The sequence below is a fragment of the Cupressus sempervirens genome, chromosome 9 (genome assembly GCF_028749045.1).
Source record: "Cupressus sempervirens isolate cs-2001-9-10 chromosome 9, ASM2874904v1, whole genome shotgun sequence".
Classification (NCBI taxonomy): domain Eukaryota; kingdom Viridiplantae; phylum Streptophyta; class Pinopsida; order Cupressales; family Cupressaceae; genus Cupressus; species Cupressus sempervirens.
In genome coordinates this window covers 481,815,960-481,838,685 of record NC_143126.1, presented here as the reverse complement: position 1 = coordinate 481,838,685, position 22,726 = coordinate 481,815,960, and the positions used below count along the sequence as shown (strand labels likewise).

The window sequence follows — 22,726 nt, the reverse complement described above, 5'->3', positions numbered from 1 at the left end:
GCATACCATAAAAATATGAAATTCCTCAGAAGACATATGGAAGACAGGAATGCATGATGCGGAAATAGCATAAGAAAAATTACAAGAATCTACCCGGATTTTGATGCTAAATCGCTCTTCCTCTGAAAACCCGCAGAGCAAGCTCCTCCTTTTTTCAGAGTTCTCGAGTCCTCCAATGCTCCAATTGCTCTCCACCCCTTTTTTTTTAAGCTTCTATGAATGCCTGAATATAAAGAGCTTTCAAGAAACCTTTGGAATGCTTCTTGCAACCGCTGAAAGGTGTCACCAACTAAGCATGGGTCTTTTCCAATTCTTTTTGATGAGTCATAGAATTGTAGACACCTTGTGTTTAATTGATGCACTAACTTCCGTGTGTTGACACATGTTAATTCCCATGCAAGCTTATAACTCCAATTTACTTTTTAAATAATTTCTATTTAAATTTTATAACTTTCATTTTAATTTTTATAACTTTTATTATTATTATTTTATTTATTACTTTATTATTATTTTATAATTATTATTAATTTTAATTTCTAGTTTTCTTTTATTTAATTTCTTTCCTCAATAATTCACATTTAATTAATCACAATCAAAATATCAAAGATCATGATATTTTATTAATCTTCTCAAATAAATAATTTATTAATTAAATCTATTTATTAAGACTTAATTAATGGAAAATTCACCATAGACCTCCAAGATAAAATATGAAAACCCATCATAGAACAAATCATACAAAATAAATCTAAAGGGTTAAAAATCACGAAATATGTCATCCGACACATTCGGTGGGTATTCAACTTTGATACTTGTCCTAACTCACTAGGACAAATGGTTTTTAGGTTTGGGATTTGGACTTGAAGATTTATCTCCCTTCTCTTATCATTGAGATAGTATAATAGGGTACGCTCATCCTGGGAATTCAAGGAAGTTGATACTCGGTACCTGCAACCTGCAGAAAAACCATGTATGTACATACAATATAAAATGCTAAGCTAAACAGACAATGGCAGGAAGTGGTGCATCGTGTAGATCCCGACTAAGCAGGTGACTACGACTCCCTTCCTTAACCACATCAGAAACGCCATACAATAAGAAAACACGCACACCATACACATGCAAGTATGGGGTAAGTAACCATAATAAAACACATGAGATAATAAACCATCTAACTAATCATCATTAATAACTGAAAACAATGTAATGATCATCATGCATACATGAAATGTAAAGTCTAAATGATCTCATCATATATCAACTGAATCCATATCATAATATCTGATAGTGTCAAAACAACACCACTAAACCATCAATCATAAAACTAGTCTATATAGTCTGATAATAATAGCTACAATAAGACTAGAAAAGATGTGAACAAGGGTAGGCACTACATCCACCCCCCCTTGAATTAGGCTTACTCCTGGAAGCCTACAAACAAATAGCGATATAACTCCCTCAATCTAGCTGCATCCTCCCAAGTAGCTGAAGAATCATCAGTAGGGTCCCATTGGACCCTTACCTGCTCGATGGTTCGACCCCTGAGGGTCAACTCCCGCTACTCCAGAATACGAACCGGCTCCAAAGCCAGCTGCCCGTCCTCTACCTGCAACGCATTCCAATCAAGAACATGCACAATATTAGGAATATACTGCCTAAGCACTGAAACATGAAAAACATCATGAATGCGAGCTAGACTGGGCGGTAGAGCAAGACGGTAAGCAACCGGGCCAATCCTCTCCAAAATCTCGAATGGTCCCACAAAGCGAGGTGCTAGCTTAGAACCCTTTCCATATCGGATCGGACTCTTCCGCGGTCGCACTCTCAAGAAAACCTTATCACTAACAGCAAACTGCTTATCAATCCTATGAGCATTGGCATACTTCTTCTGCCTATCCTGTGCCGTAGTCAAATGCTCACGGATATGCTCTACCTGTTGCTCCATATCACGAAGCATCTCAGGACCCAATAGAATGCGATCCTCGAGGCTGTCCCAACTCAATGGTGTACTACAAGGACGACTATATAATGCTTGAAATGGTGCCATGTCAATAGAACTATGATACCCATTGTTGTAAGCAAACTCCACTAGGTAGAGATAGTCCTCCCAATGTGTCTGCCTATCCATCACAAACATCTGTAACATATCCTCCAAAACCTGGTTCACCCTCTCTGTCTGACCATCAGTCTCTGGATGATATGCCGAACTGAAGTTTAACTGCGCTCCAAGCTCATGCTGCAACGATGTCCAAAATGCAGATGTGAATACAGGATCCCTGTCAAAAATGATCTTTCTAGGAATACCATGTAATCTCACAATGTCACGCATGAAGACATTCGCTACAGAAGCTGCTGTGTAGGAAGACTTGATCGGTGAAAAATGCGCCACCTTAGTCAACCGATCAACGGTAACCATGATAGCATCATGACGTCGAACTGTCATAGGTAATCCTACAATGAAATCCATGGAGATGATATCCCATTTCCAAGAAGGAATGAGATTTGGCTGCAAAAGTCCAACCGGGTGCTGGTGTTCTGCCTTAACTCTCTGACACTCAAGACACCTAGCCACAAAATCAGCAATATCTCGCTTCATCCCGGACCAAAAGAACAAACGTCTCAAATCAGCATGCATCTTCTTGACACTTGGATGTGCTGAGTAAGGTGTACGATGGGCTTCTGCCAGAATCAAGGTGCGAAGCTCATCTAGTAATGGCACATAAATCCTCCCCAAATGTCTCAGAAGACCATCTGATTCTCGAACGTAACCTGCAAACTTACCTTCCAAGGGTCTCCCTGAATCTATCTCTATGCACACTTCCTGATACCAAGAATCCGTAGGTAGTGCCTGAAGAATCCGACTCCTCAAATCCATACTAAGAGTCATCGATGTTACCACATGTCTCCTGCGACTCAAAGCATCCGCCACCACATTCTCCTTACCTTGAATGTACTTAACCTCAAAATCATACTCGCATAAAAATTCCATCCATCGTCTCTGGCGAGCATTCAAATTAGGCTGAGTAAAAATGTACTGAAGACTACGATGATCACTATATAGCTCAAATCTGTGCCCCAACAAGAAATGTCTCCACCTTGTCAAAGCATGAACTACTGCTGCTAACTCAAGATCATGTGTAGGGTAATTTAACTCATGATCCTTGAGCTTGTGTGATTCATACGCAATCACTCGTCCATTCTGCATCAACACTCCTCCAATTCCTTCAAGAGAAGCATCTGTACACACCATGAAATCACCTTCTGGTTCAGGTACAGCTAAAATCGGTGCACTAGTCAAAAGCTCCTTGAGCCTCTGAAATGCTTCCTCACATTTCTCTGTCCACACAAACTTCTTACCTTTCCTCTGAAGAGAAGTGATAGGATGTGCTATCCTAGAGAAGTTTTGGACAAATTTGCGATAATAACCAGTTAAACCCATGAAACTACGAATCTCTGACACATTAGTCGGGGTAGGCCAATCTATTATCGCCTGAATCTTTGCAGGATCCACTGAAATACCATCACCTGAGATAACATGCCCTAAATACTGAATCTCCGATTTGAAGAATTCACACTTAGCGGCATTGGCATAAAGTTGATTGTCTCTCAAACACTGCAATACCAACCGCAGGTGTTCCTCATGCTCCTTCTGAGTCTTAGAAAATATCAATATGTCATCAAGAAACACGAGAACAAACCTGTCAAGATATGATCGAAAAACACTATTCATCAAACTCATGAACACCGATGGAGCGTTAGTCAATCCAAAAGGTACCACTGTGAACTCATAATGCCCATAGCGAGTTCGAAAAGCGGTTTTGTGAATGTCTGCTTCCTTAATACGAAGCTGGTGGTATCCTGACTTAAGGTCAATCTTGGAGAATACTGTAGCTCCCTTGATCTGATCAAATAAGTCATCAATCCTAGGCAAAGGATACCTGTTCTTAATAGTCACCTTGTTCAACTGTCTGTAGTCAATACAAAGGCGCAAAGAACCGTCTTTCTTCTTCACAAAGAGCACTAGAGCTCCCCATGGTGATACACTAGGTCGAATGCTCCCTTTGGCCAGAAGTTCCTCTAGCTGAAGACGTAGCTCACCTAGTTCCTGAGTAGTCATACGATAAGGAGCTTTAGAGATAGGCTCCGCTCCAGGAATTAGATCAATGCTAAAATCAATGTCCCTCTTTGGAGGCATGCCTGGAATCTCACTTGGAAAGACATCTGCGTACTCCTGTAAAATCGGGTGATCTAAAGTCTTCTTCACAGGATCTTCCTCATCAAGATCATTTACCATAATAGCAAATATCTGACATCCCTTACGGAAATTTCGCTTCAATTGAATAGTAGAAATCATCTGCAGAGATATAGGCCTCGGTATCCCAACTATCTTCACATCATTCCCTTGGTCATCTTGGCACAAAATAATCTTCTTCCTACAATCTATACTGGCTCTATGAGATCCAAGCCAGTCCATGCCTAGAACCACATCATAGGAACCAAGGGGTATGACTCGAAGATCCACTGCCGTGTCAAAGCTCCCTAAGCTAAGCCCACACTTATGAACTACAGAATCTGTGGAGACCTTAATCCCTGAGGCTAGTTCCACTTGCCAACCATGATCTTGCTTCACCGCATCTAGCTTACACTTAGAAACTATAGATGGTGAAATAAATGAATCTGTAACTCCTGAATCAAACAATACTGAAAGAGATATACCTCGAATCTGTCCCTCCTTGGAGGCATGCTTGGAATCTCACTTGGAAAGACATCTGCGTACTCCTGTAAAATCGGGTGATCTAAAGTCTTCTTCACAGGATCTTCCTCATCAAGATCATTTACCATAACAACAAATATCTGACATCCCTTACGGAAACTTCGCTTCAATTGAATAGTAGAAATCATCTGCAAAGATATAGGCCTCGGTATCCCAACTATCTTCACATCATTCCCTTGGTCATCTTGGCACAAAATAATCTTCTTCCTATAATCTATACTGGCTCTATGAGATCCAAGCCAGTCCATGCCTAGAACCACATCATAGGAACCAAGGGGTATGACTCGAAGATCCACTGCCGTGTCAAAGCTCCCTAAGCTAAGTCCACACTTATGAACTACAGAATCCGTGGAGACCTTAATCCCTGAGGCTAGTTCCACTTGCCAACCATGATCTTGCTTCACCGCATCCAGCTTACACTTAGAAACTATAGATGGTGAAATAAATGAATCTGTAGCTCCTGAATCAAACAATACTGAAAGAGATATACCTCGAATAGCACCTACGGTCTCAACCACTGTTCCCTGATGATCTGCCTGACGCTGATCAACTGCTGCAAAAACTTTATGAGCTCTCTCTGCATCACCAACTGTGGGTTCTGAAGCTGTAGGCCTAGGTTCTGAAAACTGAGGTGCTCGCTGTGGACACTGAGCTGTATAATGTCCAATCTGACCACATGAAACATATTCTGTATTCCTGCCAGATCCTCTTCCCATAGGTGGTACATTAGATTGCTGGCGACTGTTCTGCTTACAAAAGACTGGCTACTCTGAGCTGGCTGATTGGACTGATTCTGTTTATTGCATTGAGCATTACGGTTGTTCTTAAAGTTAGAACCTTTGCCACCACCTTGAGCCTGCGAATTTGATCCCTTCTGCTGCTGCGTCTGCTGAGACTGTTGTTGATACTGTTTTCCCTTAGAAAAGAAAGGCTTCTTGTTACCACCTGAATTGAAGTTGCCTTTAGATCCTGATGCTACTGGTGCTCCTACAAAACCACCTTGACCAAGGTTGACACTTTGCTCAACAAGGATTGCTCGATGTACCGCATCCTTGAGAGTTTTTGGCTCAAATACCTTGACACCCCCAATTATACGGTTATTCAAACCCCTAATAAAGTGTTGTGTCAACTGAGCTGAATTTTCACTGAACCCTGAAAAAGGCATAAGCTCATAAAACTTACGCTCATACTCGGTCACTGACATAGTGTACTGCTTGAGATTATGAAACTCATCTGCCCTTTGTAGTTTCCATTCCTCTGGTAGGACTCGTTCGCGGAAACTCTCTAAGAATAGTTCCCACATGACACTGCTCATATCGATTCCCAGCTTCTTCTCCTCAATCGTCCACCAAGTGGCCCCAAAATTCTCTAAATTAGTGATCGCAAATCTTGCCTTAACATTGCTATCAAAATCCCGCATGGCAAAAATCCTGTCGAGGGAAATCAGCCACTGCTCGGCCACATAACCAGAACCTTGCCCATTGAAAGGCTTGACCTTGGATCTTGAAAGATCCTTCATCTGAGTGGACACAATGAACCTCTGACAATCCTTCTAAGGATTTCTAGATCTGGGTCTATGCTCTTGTTCTGTCTGCTGCACTTTAGGCTGTTCTTGAACAGGAGGTAAACGTTCTAAAATAGTCTGCATCATCTGTCTCAAACCAACCTCTTCAGACTCAGCTTGGTCCTCTCTACGGCTCTCTTCCTGCTGCCTACTAGAGTGCTCTTCCTTGCTCTCTACAAGAGCCGATCCCTCGTGGGTAGACTCATGGGCACTGACAGCTCTGCCACGACCACGGCCTCTTCCTCGGCCTCTAACAGAAGACCTAGTCCCAGACACCTTCTTACAACAGAACAAGGTACTATTACAATCAAAAGACACATGTTTGCAATAGACTAAGTTCAATTCTATGTTTAGGTTTAAGTAAAATCTCCAGTTTTGAAAACTAAGTGTTGAAGTATGAAAAAAAATATTCAAGTAACAGTTTAGGTTCTGTTTCAGTTCACCTAGTTTCAAGTTGAAGAGATACACTTAATAGTTCACAGTTCTAGTTGTTCCAAAATACCCAGAGCTCCCAATGTAGAAACTCGTGCTCTGATACCAAATGTAATGCCCCGCCAAGGGATCCAAAGAATTAACCTAGAATTTCACTAAGTTTGGTAACATTTTTTTTTTTACATGAAAGTAAATACCATACATAACTTATTCACAATAATGGAAGCAATAGCAATGTCCATCTGAAAAGTAAACATAACATACATAACAGATTACATTCTTTAAGATCCCTTAACGTTGAATTACATACATGAATCCATCTAGCACAACATCCACATGAAATAATAATGATAAGTCCAATGTTTAAATATTACATTTCAAATGCTCATTCATCCACTGTACATGTCACAGGGTATGAAGGCTTAAAAGAATATACATATGTGAAATAAGGTACATCATCCTATTCTAATCCATGATACATCAAAGACAATCACATGATACACATGATACATCATCATAGATTACATATACATCCATCATAAAGATCAAACATAATTAACTAAGTGCACGGTTCTTCCCAACCGTTAATAGCATCATTAGACCATCGTGGGCCCTAGCCATCCCTCCGTGCGTAACATCCCAAATTACCGAAGAGATCATTGGTATTAACATAGTAGGAATGTCACTCCTAACATATACAACATCATATGTAGAAAGTAATCTAACATGCAAATATAAGCATAAGATAACATCATCTAACATATGCTAATCACCAAATGAAAGGATACATATCCACCATCACGAAGGACACATCAGCCACGATGTCTTAATGAATCTCCAATGATAAGAGTGGAAAATACACTACCACCCGACCGCGTGGTACCTAAGTGGTCCACTCCCACCGTGCTGAGGAGATAATCTCAAGTCCCAAATAGGCTATCCATAACACATAGCACAAATCTCTATAGTCCAGAAATCTTAAAAGTATACTAACTCAAAGGTTCCAATCACGAAACTGACATCTACTTCCCAGAGGCACACAATGACATGTAGGAACCTACTATGCAAGCGGGAAAGTGTCATCGCATTTATCTCGTACAAGTTACCCTGGTAGTTAGCTAAACTCCACGGGTCCATACAGATCTCATGCGGCCACTAGTATCCTCTCGTACTGACAAGGCATACTATGGAATGCAAGGTCACAACCATGCGTTCTCACTACTCCCATCCTGGCCTATAAAAGCACTCAAGGCATGGGCGAGAACCAAAACTCTTCTCTTTTTAGGTTCATTCAGTTAGTATTAGGTGTGAATGTTATCACTTATTAATCCAACTTACAATGAGTTACCCTGGCAGCCTCTTGGGGCCCTGACCCCCATTGCAAGCCATTTCCCGTCACTATATGCAGATATCCTACCCTAATGCTCATGGACTCATAAATCTCAAAATCACAAAAATAATCCATAATGAAATCATCAAATATGCATAAAAGCATCAAATCTCCATGAGCAAACATCCATAGAAAATCATGACCACAACAGCTCTCTATTGGCAACTGAAGCATCACTGATAATCAAAAGTATCCAATGGTTCTCAATAACCAAAATATATCTCAAACACACTGATCGAAGACTCCAAAAATGGTTGAGTCAAACATGTCACAACATGACATCATCAAGAATAAATCCACATCTCAGTCCCATCATGGCAACTAGAAAATAACCAAGGATAACTGATCGATGACCAAAATAATGGTTAAGTCAAGTGTCTCATACATAAGAATTTCAACTATAACAATCAGTAATCACAACCAATACATAGAGCATTCCATCACATAACCATGGTTGGGTTTATAAGGATCGAGATTAAAACATCATCATGACATCACAATCACATAACCCCCAAGCCTCTGGTAGACGTCCTAAACTGGTCAACACTAGTCAACCCAAAACCCAAAACAATAGCATAAGGAATACACAATGTAAACACATGTTTTGGTTTTGCTAAGTTTACAACTTGAACTTAAATGCAAAAGTCATGGTTTACGTTTCCAAGTTTAGAGAAAGAATTTGAAGGAAGATTTTGTACGTTTTTCCATGTATTATTTTTGGATGGATAAAAGTTCTCCTTTCTAAGTCTAAAATCCAATTTCCAATTACAATATTTTATTGAAATCGTTCCCCACCAATCTTTTAATTAAATTTCATATACTTTATATATTTTATAATTTAAAACTATTAATTAAATCTTAATAGTTAAATTATAAAATTATAAAATTATTCATCATTATAAAAGATGAATTCTTAAATCTTTTATCAAATAATAATAATTCAAATTTATTAATTACATATTTACATATTACATATATACATATATATATATATATTTATATTTATATATATATATATATATATATATATATATATATATATATACATACATATGTACATATATAAATAATAAGTATTATCGCATTTAAAAAAAACGAAATATAAAAATCGAATTATACAAATTCGATGGATGACATTTATTATAAGTTAAGCGCTTCACATATTACAACCGGCGGTGACCATACTCAATGGTTAATACACTGTCGCCACACATAAGCCGTGCGGCCTGCAGCGCCGACACTCTGCCAAGTGCAGGTGCCATGCGCACGGGTCTGCATACGATGGACAGACGGGTTGGTACGTCCGCTTGTCCCATGGTCAATACATATAATGTTTAGTTTTATAGCGTTTTTCAAAAACGCAAATACAAATCGCAATGCGATTTTGTATATATATATTTTCACTGTGATTATTAAATTCGATTCCTCAATTAAATATATACACATGTATATATATATGTATGTATATATGAATTTTGTGTCACAGCATATATATATATATATATGCAGATAAAAACATACATATACACAATATATATAAATTCTAATTCTCAGAATTTTCTTATAAACTTTTAATCCCAAATTTTTTTCCAATAAATAATCTAATGGGTTTGGCTATGAATTTAAACCCTAGCCCCGTTATTATTATTTTTTTTTAGATCTATGCATATAAAGATTTCCACATAAATTCAATTGCCCATATTGAGAATGCATACCATAAAAATATGAAATTCCTCAGAAGACATATGGAAGACACGAAGAAGACAGGAATGCATGATGCGGAAATAGCATAAGAAAAATCACAAGAATCTACCCGAATTCTGATGCTAAATCGCTCTTCCTCTGAAAACCCGCAGAGCAAGCTCCTCCCTTCTTCAGAGTTCTCGAGTCCTCCAATGCTCCAATTGCTCTCCACCCCTTTTTTTTTAAGCTTCTATGAATGCCTGAATATAAAGAGCTTTCAAGAAACCTTTGGAATGCTTCTTGAAACCGCTAAAAGGTGTCACCAACTAAGCATGGGTCTTTTCCAATTCTTTTTGATGAGTCATAGAATTGTAGACACCTTGTGTTTAATTGATGCACTAACCCCCGTGTGTTGACACATGTTAATTCCCATGCAAGCTTATAACTCCAATTTACTTTTTAAATAATTTCTATTTAAATTTTATAACTTTCATTTTAATTTTTATAACTTTTATTATTATTATTTTATTTATTACTTTATTATTATTTTATAATTATTATTAATTTTAATTTCTAGTTTTCTTTTATTTAATTTCTTTCCTCAATAATTCACATTTAATTAATCACAATCAAAATATCAAAGATCATGATATTTTATTAATCTTCTCAAATAAATAATTTATTAATTAAATCTATTTATTAAGACTTAATTAATGGAAAATTCACCATAGACCTCCAAGATAAAATATGAAAACCCATCATAGAACAAATCATACAAAATAAATCTAAAGGGTTAAAAATCACGAAATATGTCATCCGACACATTCGGTGGGTATTCAACTTTGATACTTGTCCTAACTCACTAGGACAAATGGTTTTTAGGTTTGGGATTTGGACTTGAGGATTTATCTCCCTTCTCTTATCATTGAGATAGTATAATAGGGTACGCTCATCCTGGCAATTCAGGGAAGTCGATACCCGGTACCTGCAACCTGTAGAAAAACCATGCATGTACATACAATATAAAATGCGAAGCTAAACAGACAATGGCAGGAAGTGGTGCATCGTGTAGATCCCGACTAAGCAGGTGACTACGACTCCCTTCCTTAACCACATCAGAAACGCCATACAATAAGAAAACACGCACACCATACACATGCAAGTATGGGGTAAGTAACCATAATAAAACACATGAGATAATAAACCATCTAACTAATCATCATTAATAACTGAAAACAATGTAATGATCATCATACATACATGAAATGTAAAGTCTAAATGATCTCATCATATATCAACTGAATCCATATCATAATATCTGATAGTGTCAAAACAACACCACTAAACCATCAATGATAAAACTAGTCTTCATAGTCTGATAATAATAGCTACAATAAGTCTAGAAAAGATGTGAACGAGGGTAGGCACTACAGCTCTAAAGAATCCACCACTGCCCCGCTAACTACTAAAGAACATAGCATAACAAAAATCACTGCGCAGTCTTCCATCGATGCCTTCATCTCGTCAGTGAGTACTATCCTCATATCCTTGATAGATGTAACTACCTCATCACCACATCCATCCTCCCTACCCATGGAAGTAAACTCACCACCGACCATCACTATTTGAAGCTGAATTGGACCTATGGCTGGTGTGGACTGAGCATGCTCCAACTCCATGGTCACCTCACTCAATCGTGATTGTGACTCCTGGAGAGAGAACTAAGTATACTGAAGAGATTCCACAATCACCTTAAGCCCATGTGTGAGCTCAACCACCTCCTTCTCTTTCCTTAACAATGTCTCATAATAGGTACTACCCTACTCTAGAAGGTAATCCCTGTCAACAAGTAACCGTGAATAATTATGCTTCAAGATATTGTCAACCTCTCAAAGGGCATGAACCTCTTGTAGGAAAGACTACTATCACCATGCTCATCTGACATAGGAGCACCCCAACTAAATGTAGCTAACATTTGACGAATAACCTAATAATGCTAAGAGATGAAGAGATGTCACTACCACTCATCTTCAACTGACTAGTCACATGATGCCTCTGTAACCCCTGACTCATGTGCAAGATCTCTACCTCACTAATTGCACTAAGATAGAAGACTGAATCTAAATTGCTCACCCCATGATCCCTAACATCATGTGTGCTCCTGTCCTCGCACACATCAATAACCAAGGTACAACTAACTTAGTACCTCTACGAACTCTAAGAAGTGGAAGCCCTTGCAGTATGAAACTCCTCGTCCGAAGAAGTGGAAGCCCTTGCAGTATCAAACTCCTCGAATGTCTCAACTTCCCCCTCAGTAGTAAGTTTCTATAAACATTGATCCTAGGACCCATCCAAAAACCCCTCGGAGCCATCACCTAACATCTAGAAAGGAATATTAGACCTACAACAACTCATAGCATCCTTAAACAAATCATCAAGGGTGTCCATACTATCCATATTCACAACTCTTGACTGAACATCAACCGCTGTCACCTGAACCTGCATACATGACTCAATGTCATGTTGTGAATCCATATGCCAAAGTCTAAACCAACCTGCGCTACCTCCTCTATAACGCCCCAGATCACTAATATCTCTACTGGGTGACTCCCTACATGCATCAGTCCCACCTAAGGAAACCACTGCCTCCTGCATTGAATTGTCACTGCAACACTTATCATAAACATCAATTCTCACACTCTCTACACAGTCTCCAATAATGATCCCCTCCTTAAGAGAGTTTGAACAATCAGTGGTAACAACTGCGTCAAAAATCTATGCACTCCACTATCCATAGCAACAACTTTAGGATCCTCAACCTACTGAAGCTCAGTGCTGCTGTCCACCAATAGCACTAACACAGCTACATTCTCTGTGTAGAAAGTCCATCATCAAGACTACGAATAGGACTATTAGCCGTCTTACTAAACATGGGGTCCATTACGTCTTGAATGCTTGCCAGGGAGGACTCAAGCTTTCTTACCTACAACCTCGGTGTCGGTGTACTGAAAACAAAAACCATGTACTGGGCTGCCCTATCAATTGTCATTGGATCCGACAATCTCATTTCCAATCTCTTCTGATGAAGCTTAGGGCCCGTTTGGTTGCAGGAATATGAAATCAGAATTGGCATCCAAAATCCTTGATTTGGGATTCTGGAACTTGAAATCCGTGTTTTGGTTTTGGGAATTCAATTTAGGCCCGTTTGGTTCACCAAGAATTGAATATGAGAATACTCATTTCCTCCGTTTGGTTGCACATTTAGGAATTGGAATTGGAATACCGACATGAACAAGTTATTTTTTTAAAGATGTGAATGAAATATATTTCTAATACATCATTTTAGAATGATTACACATTATATGAATATTTTTAAGCAATTATATTTATTGTCATCAAAATTGTGGAATAATTGCGTTGATAATATTTAATTTAAAATGGATAATTTTAAGTTATATGTAAAATACAAAAGTGAAAATTTTATGAATTCTATATAATATGTGAATTTAGTGCTAAACATAAATAATACTACTAATTTCTAATAAATTTATAACTTATTATTTTGAAGAAAATTGTAGAATCTAAAACCAACGAAATCTCAAATTTTATCTAAATTTTGTATTGTAAAATTTAATATAAAATAGAAAATGCAAGTATGCTTCTAATAATACAAATATATAAAATGTAAGGTTAAAAAAATAGAAATAAATATAAAATAGCATTTGTGAAATATAAAATATCTTTTAATTTAACTAGAACAATTTAAGTAGTAAGAAACAAATATAAAAAATATTGTACAATATTTAAACAAAATAATATTTAAAATGAGTTAGAATATATAAGAATTGTTGAACATCTTTATATTATTTGTATTTTTCAAATATTTTTTACACAACATAAAATATATTTTATTTATAATTTCTCATATTTCAAATTTTCATATAATTTTCTTGAGATCATTAATTTTGGAAAAGAAAGTCTACTAATTTCAAAATTTAAACTAGGAACTAAATTAAATTTACAAATTTTCTTTTAACTCAACTCATAAAACATATAACAAAGTTCTATCTTTATTTAATTGTTCTCGAATAAGGTTTCAATATACAAGGTCAAGTAAGAGGCCAAAAGGCAACACAAAACATGTAATAAAGTTCTATCTGTATTAAGCTCATTGTCAAAAAAGGGCCCAAAATACAAGGCCGAATAAAAGGCCAATAATTACACATAGAAGGTAGCGTAAAAAGATAATTTCAGCCTCTCGTGCCTTAAACATTTTACACATTTCATCATACATTTCATCTTTTGTCATTGAACCAATGTTAGCTCTGGCCACCTCTCGTGTCTTACACATTTTCCACTGGTTTTTTTCATTATGAGTAGTTGTAGAGTCGAACCACTTGAAATGTCCACAACCTCCGCTCCCCTGCAATACAAAATATTAGTTCATACTAATATTATTACATGTCATTAGTTTGAAACATACAATACATAACATGTCATAATTAATAACCTTTTTACTCTCAGGACAACACCAAAATTCGCGTCCAGGATTTTTGCTCCTGCGTGACACTTTTAATATGCACGCCCCCGCACCACATGGGCAATTATAAATGGGCACAACTTTCGAATCCATGAATCCTAAATCAAAAAACAATGCATCATGTCTTAATTGGTGTAGAGGCCAAACAAGCATACAAACATTCAAGAAATTAGTTGCAAGGAGGATTTATATTGTTATACGTACTAATGTATAAATGTTATGTAATAAATAGTAAGATAAAATGTTTATCAAGTGGCTAAGATGACCTTAACTTGTTTCAGCTTTACTTGGTTCAACTATGGAAAACTTCATGAAGTCCAATAAAGTGAAATTCAAACAGAACACCACCCTTCCACGTGATTTTAAGATGAATTTGATCTATGGTTGTGTTGAACCTACAGCAGTTAACAGCAGTTGATATCCAACCAGCAGCATGTTAACAGCAGTTAAAATCTAATATCCAACCAGCACGTTAACAAAACAGTTAATATCCAACCAGCATGTTAACAACAGTTATATCCGACCAACATGTCAACAGCAGCTCTCCAACCAGCACACATCTCAAACAATATGAGCAACATGATGCAATGGAGCATAGAATTTTCGATACTATTGATATAGAAAAAGAAATGTGGTTCATACATTAGCCACAAAGAATTATGAATACAACAAAAAAAAAGTTCAGCGCCAAAGTGAGATTACAAAAAGATAGAAAGATTAAGGGCGTCACATAAGTATCTCATTCGTTTCCAACAAGAGTAAGTCTATTCCTTCTTTGAAAAAGGAAGGAACACAACAAATATGGTGCCCTAGGCAACATGACCTCACTCTAGACCCCATTGACAAAATCAAAGGCAATAATACTATAAGGCCTAGCTGAGGTGAGGCAGTAGATAGTCCCATTGCAATAAACTGTGTCATTGGTGGGCGTCCATAGAGCCAACCTCACAACATATTCACAAGGAACCTCCCCATCAACATTCCATGAATTTGCTTGATCTTGGCTTGTGCAATGGCGGAAGGTTTCTCCATTGCTTTGAGATTGGATTGCATACTGCAAAATATTGGAAATCCCCAATTGAACTCCCCTTCACAAGGAGGAAACCCCCAATTGCTGCCACTGGGATTCTCAATGACTTGGGAAAAAAAGTAGTGGAATGAAGTACCACTTATTCAAGATAGGATTATAAGAAGAGCAGCTGTCCCTGCAGTTGTATGTAGACAATGCAAATAGCCAAATATATAATATGATTAGTCTAAATGAACTATTTGAAGATTTTAGACTTCACAAAATTATAAAACTTTATTAGAAATTTTTTTATCAGACCTATAAGATAATTAAATTAAATAAGCACAGGAAACACACACTCCATATCTCACAAAATAAAGCCTCATACCCAACTGGTCAAATCTAATTGTCACATATCAACATATAAGCAAACATTACTTACAAAACTGTAGCTGTTTCATAAAAGAAAGGAAAGTTAACTTACCACTAATTGAGGCTACTTGGTTAAATGTGGAACACACATAGCATAATTGGGGCTCAAGATTGAAGAATCACCAAATCTTCTTTGTGAACTAAAAGCTGTTGAAGTATTCAAAATAAAATCTACTTAACATGCTGCTGCTAATTCAAGGATGTAACAGTAAACCTTTGGACTGGGTAATTCAAATCCCGAACACAATTCAGAATGTAAGAAAAGCACCTTAGTATTATTTTTATGTTAGTTTTGATAAGTTACTATAAAAAATTAAGGATCTTGATACCATAGTTTGTTCGGTTAAAAAAAAGATCAATGTGAAAAGCTCATAATATCTTGTAAGGAAACACATTAGTATACGTTTTAGCACTTTGCAAATGTGATGGTTCAAAAATCAATCTGCCCAAGCTTCATTCCTATTTTTGCACAGTAAAAATGTTTTGCCCTCAACAATTAAGATCTTACCCTGTGTGCTATCAATAGCATTTATTAAGCTCACAATATTCCTCTTTAGAGGCATCCAAAATGAATCAGCTCTATGAGTAAGAAGAAACAGATCTTGAATAATAGATCTCCAACAATAAGACTTTCAAAAGCATATAGAAATGACTATAATGATCACCAACAATAGATGGATATATAAAACCATACGATTATATTCAGATCATCAAAACATAATTAACAATGCCAACATAAATATATGGACTGTATGAAATAAAACCATACGATTATAAATCTGTAAATCCTTGGTCACATCCATCGAATGTGATGTGAACCACCAAAATTAAGCAACATCCAACTGTTATAAAATGATTGTCATAACTATTTCAAACATAGTAACTAAAGCCCTAAAAACTTCATTCGAACATATTCTGCCTTCTCATCATCATTCATAATCAAGAACCCTTTGGCTCTATCAGAATCAGCCACAAAGGTGTCAAACGCCATAATCAAAGTACCCATACTCAGTTCACTAGTGGCTTTTAGTGCAGCATAGACCTTTTCCAAATCTTTTGTCCTACGCTCTTCACTCAATTCAATAATTTGGGACTTGAGGAGGGTCTCATTTAACTTATCGATTGAATGAGACATCCCGTCCATAGAATTAGCCATACTAGCCTTCATCCTCTTCGGCCTCCTTGAGGATGATGCTGAACGAGTATTTTTCCCAGTTGCTGTACTAAACTGATTGGATGTTGGAATACTTGTATCTTCCGCATCTAGATCAATAGCAGCCCCAATAGGTGTATGAATTTCATCATAATCATCATTAAGATCAACTGTCTCATCCATATTGTGTCCTTCTGCTTCTTGTGCAGTGCCGGCAATGGCACCCTCAGCGATATCATTGCCCACAATCAAGGCAAGGTCATTATAGTATTGGAAAGATTGCCTTTTAAACACTTTAATTAGTCATTAAATAACATTAAAATATTCAAATGGACATGTTACCTTAAGCAACTCATCCCAAACAGTTTCATCAACATCCATAGATTGCGTAGACTCACTCTACGCAAAACCACTAGTATTTTTCAGCTCCTTCATTATTCTGTAACCTTGTTTCCAAGTTTTTAGTTTATTTTTGAAATTGTCCTTAGACAAGCTCATGTTCATATTTGCATTAAACTTTCTTTCAATAGCTGTCCAGGCTTCTTTTTTGAAGCCTCCCTCTCCTTTCCTTCCAAGCGTGACTTGTTCATGTAGCAAGTCCAAAAGCTTACGTTCCATACATGGTTTCCAAAACACCTTTTTCATAGAAGGTGGTGTTTCAACGACTTGAACGTCATCATTATCCATGCTCATCAGAAGCGCTGTATATGACATCAACTATTGTGTAAATTTGCAGAGGGTAAGTTAAAAACATGTGTATTATTGTGTCTTGAAAGTCATTACACGTAAAACACAATCTTTTAAAACTCATTTGAAGATAGAAAACGTAATTGTGCATAGACAACTCGAAAGGAGGCAACATCTAAAGTTAGACCAGAAAATAGTTAGCCTATGGTGGATGGAATAGAAAAAAACTCAATGGGGAAATATGCTTGAGTAGCAGCTCACCAAGATTCTATATCCCATATCAAACATGAATGAAAATGGAAAGCATAAACGTGAATGAAAATGTCTGTGGACAGCAGCAAACAATAAATTTTAAATCAATTCTCTTGTACAAGACAAACCCATTTCCTCGATACTCTCAATTCTCTGTCATCGCCAACTTTCATCCTTGATTAATGAGGGCATTCACAGAAACATTGATGATATCTTCCTCTACAAACAATAATTTACTATGTTTAAGCCTATATTAATATAATCCTGCCTACACTTTATTAGCATATTTGCAGATCTGCCTATATTAAGAGTACCCACTTCATTAAATATTATCATGCTTATTATCGTTTTCCTTCTTCATCTGACTGATTTAATCACATATATTATGCTTAGTTAGATTTTTAGCTCAGTTAGAATAAAGATAGTACTAAATACTATCAATACCATCAATACCCCTAAGCTTCTGTTGCATACCATCAATACCCCTGTCTAGCAGCCGCTTGTAGTTTTCTCCCCAAAATAGTATAGTCTAGTTTAAATCAGAAGATTAGACATTTTGGTTTTTTTAATTTTTTGTTTTGTAATTGCTAATTATGAAATGGATTAGCAGGGGCTATTCTAGTACGTACCTTTTAGAAACTTCTATCTAATTGCAAAGTTGAAACTTGAAATATCTCAAATATTATTCACCTCCATGTTTTGAAGTTTGAGCCACCAGCCATCTCCTAGCAATGTAAGCCTTTTTTAACTCAGGAGAAATGCCCTATAACATAAATAATGTCTGTGAGTTAAACCAATTCTTGTGCGAATCTCTGTAAAAAACCTCTTAATATTTGATGGAAATGGTTGGTGGCTGAGAAATGATGCTAAATCTGTTGCATTTTGTAGCCTATTATAGAAAGTGTCTATTCTTTCTGGTTTCTTGTTGTGTATGTGCATCTTGCATTTTAATCTTTTAAATATGTTGTTCTTGCTGTATTGGACACTGAGTGCCCAGCAATATTCATAATAAAAATCCCTACCTCCATGAAATTTCTTAAGCTAAAATGAAAAATAGATGAACTTCATTTTCTTTAGTATTTAGCATCTATGTTTTGCAATTAATTTTGCTCCCCACGTTATTCAAGAGCATGCATGGATTCATAAAGACTACAAATGTTATGCTACAAGGTGTTCTACTAGCATACGGGCTTTCATGCCTTCATCTGTGTCCACAGAACCTTCATCAGACCGGAATGCAGCAAAATCATATGATGCTGGACCGATTTAGGTGTGTCTGTTATACTGCACATATATTTCATTTCTGTCACCCTGAAAGTACATAACTTATTTCTATTTCAATAACATGTGAGTCAAAAATTAGAATGAAAACTAGCAATTGAATTGACTAGCTTAGCAACTAGAATCAGACTCGCTTGGATTCTACAATAAAAAGTGAGATTCAGGGAAGAATTTTCAAAATAACCGGTGATTATGTCCAAATGTTAAATAACATTGCATAAGTCCCACAAAAATCAAAACTTAAAAGATACAGAAACATACATAGACAATTGCACCTCGACATCTCTATTACATTCCCTTGAGAAACTTAGAAGGAAACCTCCACAGCTAATACAACTTACAGCTGCATGAAAAACTACTTGAACTATGCTATCAAATACAGTGTTTCATTCAGTCTTATGAAAAACTTTAATTCCTTTGCAAGGTAATTTGTATATTATACTTCTATCTTGCTCCTATATTTATACTAACTGAGCAAGGTATTGAGTACTGAACTGAGATATGGAAAAACACAAGAATTTCTCTTTCAATTTGCTGATTACTAGCACATGTAATTTGTGAAAAAAGAAGGAATGATTCAAAATGATTTTTCAAATTTAGAGCTACAATAAGATTGTCTTGATTGTTATAACAAGATGCACGAACAAAAAATGGAGTTTACAACTAGTACTAAATACTATGCTTTCACAGCTAAGATGGAGCTCTATAATCATGCCACATCCTTTTTGCTATTTCATCTCGAAACCTCCCCCAATCATCTCTATCATGTTGAGTCATCCCATATGTCTCAAGTATTGGTACATCTATCCCCTCACGGTCATTTTCCTCTTCAACGTCAACTTCAAAAGTAATGCTGTCTTCTATGGTGATGAAGTTGTGCAGTATGCAACACGCCAAAACAATCTTTGTTTGGGTCCTAATTTGATATGACGTTGCATGTCTTAGGATAGGAAAGCGTTGCTTCAAAATGCCAAATGTGCGCTCTATTGCATTCTTGAGCGATGAGTGCCGGTGGTTAAACAACTCTTGTGGAGTGTTTACTGGGTTTGCCCTTGAGAACTCTTTTAGGTGGTAACGCGTGCAACGATAAGGCGCCAGAAACCCAGGTACATTGGGATATCCAGCATCCACTAAATAATACTTTCCTACATAAAATGAGGTATATTAATATATTTTATTAAAAAATTTCATATGCATTAGTATATAAATATATTTGACATACCAGGGGGGACTACCAATGGATCGGATCTTGACAAGGCCGAAGCTAGAACATGACTATCTGCAGCTGACCCTTCCCATCCAGCAAGGACATATTGAAACTTATAATCGAATGAAGACACACCCATAACATTTTGTGACAAGTTTCCTTTTCTGTTGCGATATAGAGCTTGCATGTCAACATCAACAGTGACCGGAATATGAGTTCCATCGATTGCTCCCACACAATCCTACATTAGGAAAATTTATAATCAAAAGGACATGCAATAATAGAATTTAGATTCAAGGAAACAAAAGTGTACCAATAGGGTATGTACCTTGAAGTACAGATCAAAACGGTCTTTCCCACTAATTTCTGGAGGAGTGTGTGGACCAGGTGACAAAAGATAATTCTCATGGAGTGCCAACATTTCCGTCAAGACCTTATGGAAATATTGGCTGATTGTCTCTCCTGAGTGACCAAAGTTGTGAGCAATCTTATGATTCCTCAAATTATGGCCAAGAGTATGGAGAAACATCACCAGTTGTTCTTCTAGAGTTAAGTGCATGGTATTTGTGATGCTTCCTTTTTGCCTAAGAATATCTGCTAGATGAAAGAAAGCTTGTCTACTCATTCGAATTTGATCATGACAATCAATCTCATTTGAATAGACAATATGTTTATAAAAGGGAGTCTCGCCTCTTTTGCGTTTGCATATTGATCTTCTACTTTCTTGTGCAACTGCTGCTATTGATGCGGCAAAGGCTGCAAGACTAACTACAACAGCACAAATGACTCGTCTCTTCTTACCAACGTGCCCTAGAATGCGTTTGTCTTTGAGTACATCCATCAACACCCTAAAACCAATGTAGAGAAACTTTTTATTAGATCCATGGAATTACTAAAATACAAATAATCCCATGTAAAGCAAAGATTAATGGCGGGAGAAAATATCAATTGCACATTTTAATAGAACTAGGAAGCTTGGAAGGGAAATCTCAAGAATGTATTTTTGAAAAAAATATTAACAAGGAAGTTAAGAGGAGAAGCTCAAAATCATATTTGCAACCCAAATCTTAACCTCATTTGTGAAGCAGGAGGAAGAAGGTTAATAAACTAAAATAAATGTTAGTTATTTTAGATATAGGTGTCGGAATAGAGAAAGTGATAGGTACTTGAGCTGGGAATGCGCATTTAGTATTTATCTCAAACATAAGGCTCCATATTTTTTTCTGTTCTGTTTGGGCAGTGTATTGTATGAAGTATTTCCAATGTCTTTCTTAATGGAGCAGGCAGGGGGGTAGTCTTTCAGAGGAAAGAAACAGGTATGCATTGTTTTCCATTGACCGAACACTAGTAATGTAACCAAAACTAATTACACTTTTCAAAGGATAATAGGACAAAATTATAAATAGTTGCCCTAGACAATATGATTGAAGGATAAAGATATTAGATGTCTTCTCATTTTGCTGTAACATTTGGCAGGCACTAGACATTATTCCAGCAAAGATTCATGAACATTCATCAGTCTTCCTTGGGAGTTATGATGACGCAGAAGAGATTAAGGCTTTATATGCTCAAATGGAAATAAAAGCCTAAAGTTTGTTGGTTGCATCGCCTACCTGAGAATTGTATTTGTAGATCTGTTTATGGAATTTTGTCAATGATAATGACTAAAGTAAATTTTGATTAAGATGACTCATGCAGCCAATGTGGTAAAGAAAAATTAAAGGGGTTTACTTCTTATGATATCTACACATGGACATGAAATCCGGATACTCACAGCTCACTTCCTTGTTGCCAGGAAAAGATAATAGGGTATGCACTTTTTCCATCTGTTGTGTACTGAAATGAAAAGTAAAGAAAAAGATTACTTATTGTAGTCTTACAATAGAAATAAAATTATTATTGTTATTGTGATATTGCTATCAGAATTTAACATAATATTTAACAACAGAACTATTATGTTTAGAGGAATTGGAGAAACCAACTTTTTGGATTTGTTATCTTTGATCATTGTTAATGACTAAATGAAGATTTATTTATTTCTACAACATAAGGCTACAAATACCAATGTATATTAGGAGATCACTGGAATATAAAGACTATAATGAGTATTCAAAATTTTGAATGGACTATGATACAGGGCCAATCTTCAATTGCTGATTGGCTGTCAGAAGCCACAGAATATATCTGCCATTTGCAGGAGAAAGTGAATGAGCTTACAAAGAAACGAGATGAGATAAAGATGAGGATTAACAAGGAGAAACAGTGTTGCCACAACAGTGAAGACAATGTGATATCATTATGTGAGTGTGAGGGATTTCCTCT

At 36.6% G+C, this 22,726-nt stretch overlaps 1 protein-coding gene and 1 long non-coding RNA gene across 3 annotated transcripts in view; one reads left to right on the top strand and one right to left on the bottom strand.

Annotated features, from left to right (window-relative positions):
- LOC149539430 (glycosyltransferase family protein 28) overlaps positions 1 to 22,726 on the top strand; it is a 103,022-nt gene that overhangs the window by 72,016 nt on the left and 8,280 nt on the right. The window lies entirely within an intron of this gene.
- On the bottom strand, positions 13,896 to 14,789 carry LOC149539431 (uncharacterized). Its single transcript, XR_016355908.1, has 2 exons — positions 14,354 to 14,789; positions 13,896 to 14,266 (listed from the first exon to the last, which is right to left on the bottom strand). It is a non-coding gene; the product is annotated as an uncharacterized LOC149539431 (long non-coding RNA).